The following is a 15,000-nucleotide window of genomic DNA, read 5'->3' on the forward strand; positions in this document are numbered from 1 at the left end:
TTTCTTTTCCTTTCTTGCGTAGTTCTCATGATCCTTTGCATTAAACGAGATTTTGGAATAGATGCGGTGCGCTCTCTCTCTCTCTCTCTCTCTCTCTCTCTCTCTCTCTCTCTCTCTCTCTCTCTCTCTCTCTCTCTCTCTCTCTCTCTCTCTCTCTCTCTCTGTCTGATTAGTATACACGTCTTTTTTTTTTTTTTTGTAAGGTTATCGTGACCGCCTCCCTTTTATACAGCCACTGCAGGAAGTCGACTTGAGGATTCAATTAGTTAGATACATATTGCTTTACTTGAGGCCTCGTGAGTCTGTCTGAGGTGTTCCCCTGATGGTCGTAAAGAAGGACTTATCATCCTTACGCAAAGTCTTGCCTCACACCCTCAATGAAAATTGTAGTTGTAATTGTTTTCAGTGTTGAGGACAGACCGACAGAGAGACAGACAGAAAGACAGACAGATAGACAGACAGACAGACAAATGAGCAGACAAATAAGGATAGTATAGTAAGAGTGGTAAGAGCAGTAGCAGGAGTGGCAGCTGTCGTAGTGCTGATAGTGGTAGCAGCAGGACAACAGCAGCAGCAGCAGCAGCAGCAGCAGCAGCAGCAGCAGCACCAACAACAACAACAACAACAACAACAACAACAACAACAACAACAACAACAACAACAACAACAACAACAACAACAACAACAACAACAACAACAACAACAACAACAACAACAACAACAACAACAACAACAACAACAACAACAACAACAACAACAACAACAACAACAACAACAACAACAACAACAACAACAACAACAACAACAACAACAACAACAACAACAACAACAACAACAACAACAACAACAACAACAACAACAACAACAACAACAACAACAACAACAACAACAACAACAACAACAACAACAACAACAACAACAACAACAACAACAACAACAACAACAACAACAACAACAACAACAACAACAACAACAACAACAACAACAACAACAACAACAACAACAACAACAACAACAACAACAACAACAACAACAACAACAACAACAACAACAACAACAACAACAACAACAACAACAACAACAACAACAACAACAACAACAACAACAACAACAACAACAACAACAACAACAACAACAACAACAACAACAACAACAACAACAACAACATTATTCTGCCACAGTATTAGCTTTAATGATGTACTCATATAATCATTTAGCACACTCATTATTCACACTTCAGGCAACACCTTCCTTCTGACGCAAACTCAGAGGCAGCGCTAAATGTTTGTGGACTTGTTTTGTTTACAGTTATTTTTACCCACTATGGAAATATTTTTACTGCTCTTGATTTATACAATATGATAAAATAAAAAAAAATCGTTTCTTAGGTGAAAGCTTGTAATCCTCAACTGCCAGTGAAAAAAGAAAAAAATGGCTGGCAAAAATGAAACACATGAAATATTTGTAAATATGTGTGTATCTCGTAGCGGAATTGTATTGTATTTATATGATACAACTGACGACTCCAATTTATATTTTTGAACATTTTATAAGTGAATCTACTAATAAGCATATTTTTGGTAAATTAAAATTCTGAATTAAAGATAATAGTGTGCGTCACTCGTCCAGGCCTGAAGTGTTTCCCGTGTGACGGCTGGGAAATGCCATCACTGACAGGGAAATGTGAACATATATATATATATATATATATATATATATATATATATATATATATATATATATATATATATATATATATATATATATATATATATATATATATATATATATATATATATATATATATATATATATATATATATATATATATATAAAGTAAAAAAGTAAGTAAAAGGGTTAAGTAAAAAAGACCGTGTTTGCCTGAAATCAATACATAATGCAGGTGATTGACGTACATTATAAATACATAATACATAATGCAGGTGATTGACGTACATTATCACCTGGATTACGAAGAGAGGGAGACGTGGACGCAGGTGAACTACTTTGCACTTACCTGCTCCCTTCTTCTCTAATTTTACGGTTTTAGTTTTGCAAGTACATTTAGTGTAGCTGTGTTACATTTTTTGTGTTATAATAATAATAATATTAATAATAATAATGATAATAATATTACTATTATAGTTATCATTATTAATAATCAACAGTTTATTGAATATAGATGCTACTGATAGATGCAGGGAAGCCACAGAACGACTGACTTCTGATCTCTCTAAAATTTCTGATTGGGGCAGAACAAACTTAGTGTTGTTCAATTACTTTTTTTTTCTCTCTCCATCTATCTAGGGGGGGATAGTTGTCTAGAATTCCAGACAACTACCCCCCCTTCTTCAGTGACACTCAACTGTCCCCCTCTTCTACACTGAACATCCTTGGTCTGTTCTTTATTTATAATCTGAACTGGAAACTTAACATCTCACCTCTAGCTAAAACAACTTCTATGAAGCTAGGCTTTCTGAGTCGTCTCCGTCAGTTTTCTCACCCCCCAACCCCCCAACTGCTAACTCCTTACAGGGCCCTTATCCGTCCATGTAAGGAGTATGCTTTAGACAGGGTGGAATAAAAAGCTTTTCGTCTTGTCAACTCCTCTCCTCTAATTGACTGTCTTCAGGTTGTTTCTCATCGCCGCAGTGTTGCATATCTTGCTATCATCTACCGCTGTTTTCATGCTAATTGCTCTTGCTAACCTCCCCTTCTCCCTCGATCTCACTGCACAAGACTTTCTTCAGTCACTCACCCCTTTTCTGTCCACCTCTTTAATGCAAAAGTTAACCTGTATGCCCATTCATTCATCCCTTTCTCTGGTAAACTCTGGAATTCCCTGCCTGCTTCTGTATTTCCACCTTCCTATGACTTGAACTCTTTCAAGAGGGAGGTTTCAACACACTTATCCTGTAATTTTTGACTAACGCTTTCGCCTTTGTCGGGGACCGGCACTTCAGTGAGCCCTTTTTTTATTGCACTTTTGTTGCCCTTGGCCGGTGCTCCTCATATATATATATATATATATATATATATATATATATATATATATATATATATATATATATATATATATATATATATATATATATATGCAGCCAACAGCTGAAAATATACATTGGTGGTAGAAAGAAAACCTTAAAAACAATGAGAATACCACCAAACCAGAGGCAAATTATGAGGCAGACTATAAAAATGAAAGTTAAAAAGGCAAAATTAAGAACAGAGAAATTAAAACAATATAAGAAGATAAAATTAACTAGAATGACAAACAAGAGTAGCAGTAACATGAGTGGTTATTAAACAGCCTGACTAGAGTGGGACGGCGATGTGCTTGTAACGGTCAGTGCCGGCTCTGATGGGGACCAGCTTGGCACATGCGCGTAGGGCTCGTCGCGGCGGCGGTGCGTCGCAGGGAAGCAGGTCGCGGTGGTGTGTGTGTGTGTGTGTGTGTGTGTGTGTGTGTGTGTGTGTGTGTCCTCCTCCTGCATCAGACTTGCAATACTTTGAGATGTCTCCTCTATTCCTCTTCTTCTCATTGCTTCAATAACTGCTAAGGTTTTTACAGAATCGCGGGCATTTTTTGATCAGTGGAAGTCATGCATTGTGGATTCATTTATTCGACATACTACTTTGTACCTCGTATGAGTCTTCCAGTACATTCACATGTCCACTAACCTCAATTCTCCCCAGTGTTTCAGTCACTCCGAAGGTGTATATATGGTGAGGATATTTTTCTTGTTCAGCTAAATCCATGCGTTGTGGATTTATTTATTCGAAATATTTCGCATGGATTCCGTGAGCTGCACAACGCCTCCTGAATCCTGTGTGCTGTGTTCAATTTTTACAACAGAAAACGAAGAAGACAGTGAAATGGTGACTGGTGGTCTGGTGTGGCGACCCCTAACGGGAGTCGCAGGAAGGAGTGAGATCAAGCGTTGCAGTAATCCTATTAGAGAATAGTTTGTGAAATACTTGTGTAGCAGAGATAGTGAATATGTTGGTCGGTTCTTTTCAGGTCTTTTGATGTCTCTTTCCTGGTGAATCACTTGCAGCTATTCCGTATCAATGTCTAGAAAAGAGGATTTACTTTCTGTGGTTATTTGACTATTTTTAGACTCTCTCTCTCTCTCTCTCTCTCTCTCTCTCTCTCTCTCTCTCTCTCTCTCTCTCTCTCTCTCTCTCTCTCTCTCTCTCTCTTTGTGTGTGTAAATTATAACTGTCCATCTTCTTTTCTTGTTTCTTAATTTCCTTTCTTTTTCTTCCGTTATTTCTTTTTTTCCTTTTTGCTTTTTTTTTTCTGCTCCTCCTCCTCCTCTTCCTCCTCCTCCTGCTCCCATTCTTCCTGATATCGGGGGCCGGCACTTGGGAACTATCTAATCCCGACGTGGCAAGCAAACTATGCCTCAAGGAAATTCATGTTCTTCCTCTTTCATCCGGACCTGTTCTGCCGCCTCTTATCTTCGGGGGAAATATTTTTCACGGCGATTCCAAGTAGAGATTCTGCGTTTGCTTGGGAAAGGGGAAAGTTTTTTTTTGTTTGTTTTCTTGTGGTGTGTGTGTGTGTGTGTGTGTGTGTGTGTGTGTGTGTAGATGAGTATTAATGGTGGCCTTATCATACTGCAACACCCATACACTCTCCCTAACATAATTTGCCACCACACGTTTATCTCCCCCTATTGGCGTATTGGAAAATGAAACCGTGAAATGAAGTTGGATGCAGCATGTGTATAATTCCCACTTGCCGATCTATTTTCGTTTATATAGGAAATAAAGCTGTAGAAGAAAATTATTATGTAAAATTTCCTAAATATATACAGTAAAGGGCTCTTGTTGTTGAAAAGACATAATATTCATCCGCCGATAGGTTTTAAATTCAAGACAGCGACTGATCTCACGTCTTGGCTCATAACTCATTGCTCTATCTCTCCTTCATCCTGCAGTGCCTTGGCTCAACACTTCCACCTTACATTGATGCAGGACTTAAAGCGCATTGTAATTTCAGTTTTGGAATGGAGTTCGGATGGTGGATGAAGTGCTGAAATAGAGATCTAGGGTCTCAACTTAAAGCCGATTCTTGCTAACTGGACTTCCCAACACGTGGCTTCATTGTCACATTTAAAACTCACACAATATTAATGAAGAACACAACTACTGCTTACCACATAACATCTTTTTCTCTAGATATGTTTTTTCAATGTACATATGAGATCGATGTTTCTGACAGCTCTCTCCGCCACCAGGCCAGGCCATCTGTCATCATCATCCATCAATTTATCCAGCCATCTCTTGAGACTGTGTAATGTCTGTGCACTTAACTCTTTTGTACATTTTGCTAGTTTGCAGTCATGCTTGTAATTTTCTTTTCCATCCCTTTAAATATAAGCAGTAAGGCACTACCTCTGCTATTTGACCCTTTCATTCCGTTGATCATATATGAACAATTGCATCAGTGCGTCCGTAGCGACGGCGATCGTTCCCGTAATCAAGAATTTTCGCGCCTCAATTTTGAGCTCCAAGCGCGGTTTCTCGAGTCAGATGGCGCGTGGAAGTGTCTGGCATCTGTTTCCACCCGTAGTGTTGCCACTAGCTCTGTATATTTAGCGGTAACTAAGCTATTCTCCCATTCTGCAGGAGTCAAGTCACTTGACTGGTTGACTTTCACAGCAGACCACACTCCGCAGACGCTCTCGACTTGACTTGCACTCAGGGAGACGACTGGACTTCAGGAGAGGCAGTATAAAAAGTCCTGCCGGCGGCCAGAGCTAGTAGACGGGCATTTTTAAGCGGACCGTCTCTGGCCGTGTGCGAAAGGATTGCTTGCTCTCTGTGTATTCCTTGCAACGGATAACACCGCTCTGCCCACACTTCCAGCTACCTACATCCTGCCAGTGACGTCTGTGCTTGTCCTGCACAACAGGGAGAATTCCACCTGGGAATCCTCCCAAGCCCTGTGTACCGGGGACTCCGTGTTGAGTCCCGCCCAGGCATCTTTTCTCTCCACCTGTATTTCTCTTTTCGCCCTTAGTGTCCTCCTCACTGGTGAAGGTGAACCCCGCGGGTAGTGCCTCAAGGGGGGCCCTTAGAAGGGCTGCCTTAAGCCAGTGAGGAAGGTTCGAGCAAAAACATTGGATAGGGTTAGGTCGTACCTCAGGGCAGTTGCGACGGCTTTTAGAGGCTGGACTGCTAAACTGAGGTACATAGGTAGGCTCCTTCCATTTTTCTGTCCTTTAGGTGTGTTGTGTGTCGGGCCTCGGCCCCTTGTAGGTTATATTATTGTACTGACATGTAACAAGGATGGCACGAGTGAAGATCAAAACGCACAATGCCAACGAACCTAGAAGAAAGACAACTCTCTTGAAAATACTCATCAACAATAAGATATATCCAACCAACATCATTCCAACTCAAGATGGATATGTTGTCATCTCTTCAGACGAAGAACAAGAGAAAATATTTCAAGACCCTATCAAGAATGAATTTCAACAACATGAATTCACCCCAGTGACCCCACCAGAATTGAAGGCTAAAAGGACTGTCATAGATAGCCTTCAATGTAAACTCACACATACACGCAAACTCTGAGGAAGACATCACCAGTGAGCTCTATGTGCCCACAACACCTACCTGGAAAACAAAATTGACAATATATTCAAATTCCCAAACTCTAAGACGATCAAAATAACATTCACACAAGCTCTGTTTGCGCAAAAAGTACTGAACATGGACTCAAACTATTTTCCATGAAGATCCCTCACTACCAAACCCAGCAAGAGAAGTTTTACCACATACAAACATGCTTCAGATGCTATCAGGTCGAGTCCCACATCACTAAGGATTGCCCAAAGAACAAAGACTACAAAATATGTTCAGAGTGCGCCGAGGAAGGCCACACTTGGAAGAATTGTAGCAAAGAGAGCAACAATTGCATAAATTGCGGAGAAAATCACAGAACTCTGTCAATGAAATGCAGATACAGGAAAGAAGCAATTAAGAAGAAAAGAGAAGAAGAGAAGGGAAAAGTAACCTACTCCCAAGTAGCGAAAACCAACACCAACTCAACTATGAACAACACCACCTTCACACAGATCAGCAAAGATGAACACCTCAACATTTATTCTTGTATGATTCACGCTCATCTAATGAACGTAATTGAACCCGGCAGTTATGCAAATGAACTGAACGCTACTTTGAAAGCAAACAGCCTGCCACAAATCAACCTACCAAAAACCCCCAACTCCACCAAACTCCACCTCGCTATTCTTGCTGACGGCGAAAAACTGGTTGACATGATGACACAAGACCCATCTACCGATACACACAATAAAGAACACCAAATTATAACAACAACAAACACACACCAACAACAACAAACTGACAAACAAAAGACACAAGAAAACACAAAGAAACAACTAGACTGCAATGACATAGAACTTGAAATAATATCCAAGGAAAGTAATGGCTGGCCAGACCACAGACAACTTAGCCACCGAGTCACAGGAATAGAAGACGGGACCTTTAAATTCACATACAATGAACCAACAATAGACGCACACGAAGTACTTGATCTAATAGAAAATGGTGAAATAACAATGCATGACTGCTTTATTATACTAGAGGACAGTATATTTAGGAAAATAAAATCAGGACAAAAGAAAGATCACCATCCTCTAGACAAACTCAAAGAATTAAAACAAAAGAATCGCAGTAACACAAACAAACACATACAGATACACACACTTACACACACTAACAACATGGCCCTTCGTAACATAAAAATCATACAACACAACGTACTACACTGGTTTAATAGGAGGATTTCACTATCTAACTCATACAGAATCATTGACCCTGATGTAATACTTATAAACAGTCACTGCACACACGAAAACACACCAATTAAAATCCCAGGATACAACCTACACACAAAAAATACCCTTAATAACACTTGTGATGGCACAGCAATAGCAATTGAAAAGAATATACAATGTAAACTTCTTGATGGTTTTTTTATCTGATTTAATTGCAATAGAAGTCATGACCACAATTGGCAAAATTATTATTTCCACACTATATCAACCCCCTTCAAGAAACTTTATACCAATTCCCGACTTCACCAAACTATTCAGACGCAACATCCCAGTCTACATGCTAGGCGATCTCAGTGCAAACCACCCCACTTTAGGTTACACTCACAGCAACACGAAAGGAAGACAGCTAAACACACTCATACAAAACAGTCTAATACAACACACAGCGCCAGAATTCCCTACATATTACAATCATTATTATGCATTAGTAGCATTAGTTGTAGTATAGTATTATTATCGGCATAATTATTGTCATTATCATCACTAATATGTGTGTGTGTGTGTGTGTGTGTGTGTGTGTGTGTGTGTGTGTGTGTGTGTGCGTGCGCGCGTGCGCTATTTATATAGGATTTTTTTTTTATTTATAGACGATTTATAGAGGTACAAAAAAGAGAGAGAGAGTGTGGATGTAATACCGTTGATCAGATATTGTAGGTCAAAGGAGTGATGAAGGGGAGGGGGAGAGGAGAGAGTAGATAACAGGAAAGGGAGATAACATAGAAGAAACTCAGGTATTTTCCTGTTTCTCACCTTTTTCTTCATCTGCGTCACATCTTTCGTTCCTCTCCTCCTCCTCCTCCTCCTCCTCCTTTCTTCCTTCCTTCCTTCCCTTTATAATGGGTCTCTTCTTTCATTCTCCTTTGATACATATTTTCACACACACACACACACACACACACACACACACACACACACACACACACACACACACTGTCATGATCCCGGTTATCTTTCCGAGAAAGTGTACGTTACACTGATCCCAGAAAGTTTTAAAGGCCTGTATTTTTAAAGTCCTCGAATACCTACCCGACCTATCAGAAATCGTCAGCTATCAAACCCTCTCACAAAATCCTTACCGTGGCGCAGCACACCAGGAATCACCTCACTGCCAGGTCAGTGTTGGGGTACAAAAGTACAACTATTCTATGTAATAACAAAATATATTAATAATGATATTAATTTACAAATGAATTAATGAAATACACATTAAAGGAAATTAGAGAGTAAATTTCTACCAGAGATCTACTCAGGGTAAGTCCCACACTCACTCACAATACTTTCCCCTTTTACTAAGTCTCTTCTATCACCTCCCTTGCTGCTTAAGGGCTATGCACACCGATATATGACATTCCCGTCACTTCACAAAGCACTAAAATCCTTCCACTCCTTCACGAGCCGCTGGAATATTTTCCCTAGCTGCAGGAATTTCCCCAGACGCTGTCACCACGTCCTCCAGCAACAATTCCCGTCTTCACCTCCTCAGACCACGCAAGGCATCATCACTACCGCCACACTTCACCTATAACACCACAACACCACCCACAAAGACACCGATAACACCACAACACCACTACAACCCCAGCCACAATATGGCTGCCTCTCAGCCCTGACGCTGCACTCTCAGTGTTAAAGTATCGCCACAACCCACCAACCAAATTTCAGCGGACAAGAGCTCTTGGTACCACAACAAACTCTCCAGCCTGATCCTGGATATCAGGGCTGTACCACAACATGCCAGTACCTCCACACACCCGCTCAATCACCATGACAACACTCAAATTTACCCCGTGAGAACGCCGCCCCTTGTCTCTCCCTCAGGGCTTTACTGCGTCCTCATTTCTACTGACTCAGATACGTCTGCTGACGCAGACACCTATCGCTCTTCCTCACTACACATTTCACTTCACATACACCCCTCCCCTTATATATATATATATATATATATATATATATATATATATATATATATATATATATATATATATATATATATATATATATATATATATATATATATATATATATATATATATATATATATATATATATATATATATATATATATATATATATATATATATATATATATATATATATATATATATATATATATATATATATATATATATATATATATATATATATATATATATATATATATATATATATATATATATATATATATATATATATATATATATATATATATATATATATATATATATATATATATATATATATATATATATATATATATATATGTATACATGTATATATATATATATATATATATATATATATATATATATATATATATATATATATATATATATATATATATATATATATATAAAGACCTTAAATTATGAAGAAAATAATATTACGTGATATAAAATGAGTAAACAAGTTTCATACTAATTTATAACTAAAAATAAAGATATGCACAGGAGGAAAACGGAACACGGGGAACACTAAGAAAATGTGTCCCTTTTCAGGATAAACTTGGCAAATAACACACACACACACACACACACACACACACACACACACACACACACACACACACACACACACACACACACACACACACACACACACACACACACACACACACACACACACACACACACACACACACACACACACACACACACACACACACACACACACACACACACACACACACACACACACACACACACACACACACACACACACACACACACACACAGACACACAGACACACAGACACACAGACACACACACACACAGACACACACACACACACACACACACACACACACACACACACACACACACACACACACACACACACACATCGATTAATTAACCTTCCCTTTCTCCCACTGTTCAAGATTACACATAAGGAGGGAAGGGGAGCGGAGTGAAAGAATCCTTCTCTTCCTCTTACTCCTCCTCCTCCTCCTTCTCCTACTCCTCCTCTTCCATGTATTTTCTTCAAGTAGTTTAGCATTGATATGTAATAGTATGTTGTATTTCTATATTGTAGCTCCACATGTCTCCGTTTTTTTTTTTTCTTCTTCTTCTTACGTATTCCTAAATATTCCTCCTCTGGTTTTATTTTTGTAAGCGCCTGCTGCATCTATAAACTCGTCAAGGTGGTGGAATACTGTAAACACTGGTTCCGAGTACACTGTCTTGTTTATTCCTTCATAACATCAGCGTATCTCAGTACAACTCGTTTCTGCCGACAAATACATGACTTCAGAATACAATAATAATATATCTACGCTTATATAACATAATAACCACACAAATTCTATGCACAAAGCAATTGCTGACTCAGTAAAAATCACTGTGTTACTCGCCAAAGCTTATTCCTTCCAAATCTCATTGCAGCGGCTCCTAATCAGATCTCTATGGTGCACCGCACACCTAACTACAGCTCAGGTGCACTGTGAGAGGCCGCCAGTCAAAGGGTGGAGGGGCAGATCTCTAAATAAGAACATAAGAACATAAGAAATAAGGGAAGCTGCAAGAAGCCACCAAGCTTACATGTGGCAGTCCCTGTACAAAAGATACCCACCTTTTTCCACCTATCATCCCCATCCATAAACCTGTCTAATCTTCTCTTAAAGCTCCCTAATGTCCTAGCACTAACAACATGATTACTGAGTCCGTTCCACTCATCTGCCACTCTATTTGAGAACCATTTTCTTCCAATCTCTTTCCTAAACCTAAATTTTTCAGGCTTGAACCAGTTATTTCTTGTTCTACCATGGATGCTGATCCTAAGAATTTTGCTTACATCTCCCTTGTTATAACCCTTATATCACTTAAAGACTTCTATCAGGTCCCCTCTTAACCTACGTCTCTCTAAGGAATGTAAATTTAACAGCTCCAATCTCGCCTCGTAAGGAATACTCCTCATCCCCTGTATCCTTTTAGTCATTCTCCTCAGTACTGATTCTAATAGACCTATATCTTTCCTGTAATGTGGGGACCAGAACTGCACAGCGTAGTCTAGATGAGGTCTGACCAGCGCCAAGTATAACTTTAATATTACTTCCGGCCTTCTACTTTTAACACTCTAAAAATTAATCCTAGTACCCTATTTGCCCTGTTTCTGGCCTCTATGCATGGTTTCCCTAGACGGAGTTCAGAGCTAACTATAACTCCTAAATCTTTCTCGTACCCTGTACCTACCAGAGTTTTGTTATTTAATGTGTATCTACTGTGTGGGGAGAATTGTGCAATGAGCGACCTGTTGGAAACGCGCTCCTCTCTCTCCTCCACTGTCTTGGCACCAAGTGGGGCATAGATGCCTGCTAGCTAATTTCATTCCTCGCTTCTACTCATTAGCTACTGCTCATGCTTACATCATATTATGGTCATATTACAGGAAATGCATAGTTACAATATTATACAGCATATTATACAATATTGATTTACATATAAATGACATTCTTTAGTTATGTTGTGTTGAAAAATATGGTGTAATAATCTACACATAGCAACTCCATCTAGAAAACGGTTTGAAGGTAGACTAATCTATCAGCGCCACCACTATCATCACTATGTGGCGCCTACAATTTTATTTTATATATCTACTAGGATTTTAATGTAGTGATGCTTATTTTTATGCCTTTATCTGTAAAATATTTGTTCTCGTGATTATTGGGGTTAATTTCGTTTCTTAGGCTAGAGAGAGAGAGAGAGAGAGAGAGAGAGAGAGAGAGAGAGAGAGAGAGAGAGAGAGAGAGAGTACAGCAGCCCTCCAAATCTCACTGTACAAAGAATGGTAACACCCCTTTAAGTGTGTAATGTGTAGACCTGCCTACTTACAACACACACACACACACACACACACACACACACACACACACACACACACACACACACACACACACACACAGGCCTCTCTCAATTGATAAATAATAAATAATACTAAATAGCGGATTGCAAATCTCCTTGTACTTTTTAATTTCCTTTGATTTTTTGTTATTTATTCTCTTCTTAATTTTCGCTTTTCCTTTTTTTCCCATCGATTTTTTCTCTCCGTTTTTTTTTTTTTTAATGTTCGTTACTTTCTTCGTCGTCCCCTCTCCTTCCACTCCATCCTTTTCTTCAATTATACCTTTCAGTCCCTGTCTTACTGCCCTTTCCTCCTTTTCCCTTTCTTCCAATCCTTTTCTCATTCCTCCCTCCCCTTTCCTTCCCTTCCTTCTCACCTCTAATCTTCTACCCAACTTTCTTCCCAACACCCCCCCCCCTCTCTCTCTCTCTCTCTCTCTCTCTCTCTCTCTCTCTCTCTCTCTCTCTCTCTCTCTCTCTCTCTCTCTCTCTCTCTCTCTCTCTCTTTTTCTGTCTCCCTGTCGCATCTCCAGGTTACAAAAACACACATCTCTCTAATTTCTTTCTCCTTATATCCTCTTCTTCTCTTCCGCCTGCACTCTCCCCCGCCATGGCTGGGAGCATTAGCCACCTCGCCTTTCCTCTGGAGAGGGCGAGGCTGGGGAGAGGAGGGATGGAGAGGCAGGGAGATAACGGCAAGTAAGTGGAAGGAAAGGAAACAAGATTTGGTGTCAAGATGCAAGCAGGAGAGGTCTTTGTTGTGGCGAGTGGAGGGTGTGAGGGGGAGGGGAGAGGGGAAGTAAGGGTTTGGAGGGAGTTAAGGGGAGTCCAACAAGGGATTTAGGGTGCTGAGGGCATCTGGTGTTTTAGGAACGATTGTAGTGGCTCGAGTGTTTAGAGTTTAAGGGTTCTGAGAAGGGTTTAAGGGTTTAGGATAAATGTGTTGGATTCTTAGAGAGGTTTAGATGTGGGCTGTTTTACTGTCTACTATTACTACTGCTACTACTACTACTACTACTACTACTACTACTACTACTACTACTACTACTACTACTACTACTGTTGCTTTATTACTATCACTGCTACCATCCCCAGTTTGGGTTTCACGCACACTTTCACTCACGTTATGGAGAACAAAATTTAATAACATGTAAACCTTCTTCACAGTCTTAATTTAACAGCAGCACCAACAAAAACAACAACAACAACAAAAACAACAAAAACAAACAAACAAACGAACGGCAAACACGCATCAAGTTCCACAATTCCAAGTGTCCAAAGGTTCGAATATATTTTTGTCTTTTCCTAAATTTTCATTCCAATATTTTTCCCCTGTGATTCCCAAACCAACAAGAATAATAAAATAAACAATTAAAAACCTCCAGTCCCTTCCCGGGCAATCGTCAGCACAGGGAAGCCGCTTGGCACTTTAACCTTGCAGAATGGCAGGAGGGGAAAGAAGAGGGGCTTTCAGGGGGCAGGGGGAGGAGGAAGAAGAGGGAGGAAGGAAGGGAATGAGGGAGCAAGGGGGTTTCTGAAGGGAGCTGGCAGGAAGAGAAGGAAGACAGGTAGATTGGAGGACTTAGGGAAGGAAGAAATGGGAAGGCAAGATGGAGGCAAAGGAGGAACGTGCATAAGGAAGAGGGAAGGAGTAGGAAGGAGAAGGATGAATGAAGGAGAATGAAGAGGGAAAGGAAGCCTGAAGGAAGAGGCGCGGAAGAGGAAGAAAGAAGGCAGTGTACAGGAGGAATGGAGGAAGAGAAAAAATAGAATAGAGAAGGTGGGAGCCCGACCATGAGAGAGAGAGAGAGAGAGAGAGAGAGAGAGAGCGAGAGGAGGAGAGAGAGAGAGAGAGAGGAGAGAGAGAGAGACGAGAGAGAGAGAGAGATTTAGTATATCGCTTGAAAGAACATTCATAAACCGTCCTCTTCCTCTCTCTCTCTCTCTCTCTCTCTCTCTCTCTCTCTCTCTCCTCTCTCTCTCTCTCTCTCTCGCTGTGGCTCTCTCGCTCCTCGTTTTGTTTGCATTTTTTGCTTTTAGAAGCATTGTTCTCCAACCAGTATTTAATGAATTAACACTATTTCACAAAGTTGATCTTACGGAAGAGTGATGTGCATGCAGTATTGAATGATGCGTATTTGCGTGGACAGTTTAATAACTGCAGCAAACAACTTGGTCGTAATGACACATTTGATAACGCTGAGACAGAGAGAACTAATACAAGAGGAGATGAAATAAGAGAATTAACACTTGATGAGATGAAATGAAAGGTTCTAATGGCCTGGAATAG

General features: G+C 39.9%; 1 protein-coding gene across 8 annotated transcripts in view; it reads left to right on the forward strand.

The window, feature by feature from the left end:
- The window catches only part of LOC135098726 (uncharacterized), a 43,530-nt gene that overhangs the window by 17,058 nt on the left and 11,472 nt on the right, over positions 1 to 15,000 (forward strand). The gene's annotated exons all lie outside the window — the stretch shown is intronic.

The sequence above is a fragment of the Scylla paramamosain genome, unplaced genomic scaffold, assembly GCF_035594125.1.
Source record: "Scylla paramamosain isolate STU-SP2022 unplaced genomic scaffold, ASM3559412v1 Contig77, whole genome shotgun sequence".
NCBI lineage: Eukaryota > Metazoa > Arthropoda > Malacostraca > Decapoda > Portunidae > Scylla > Scylla paramamosain.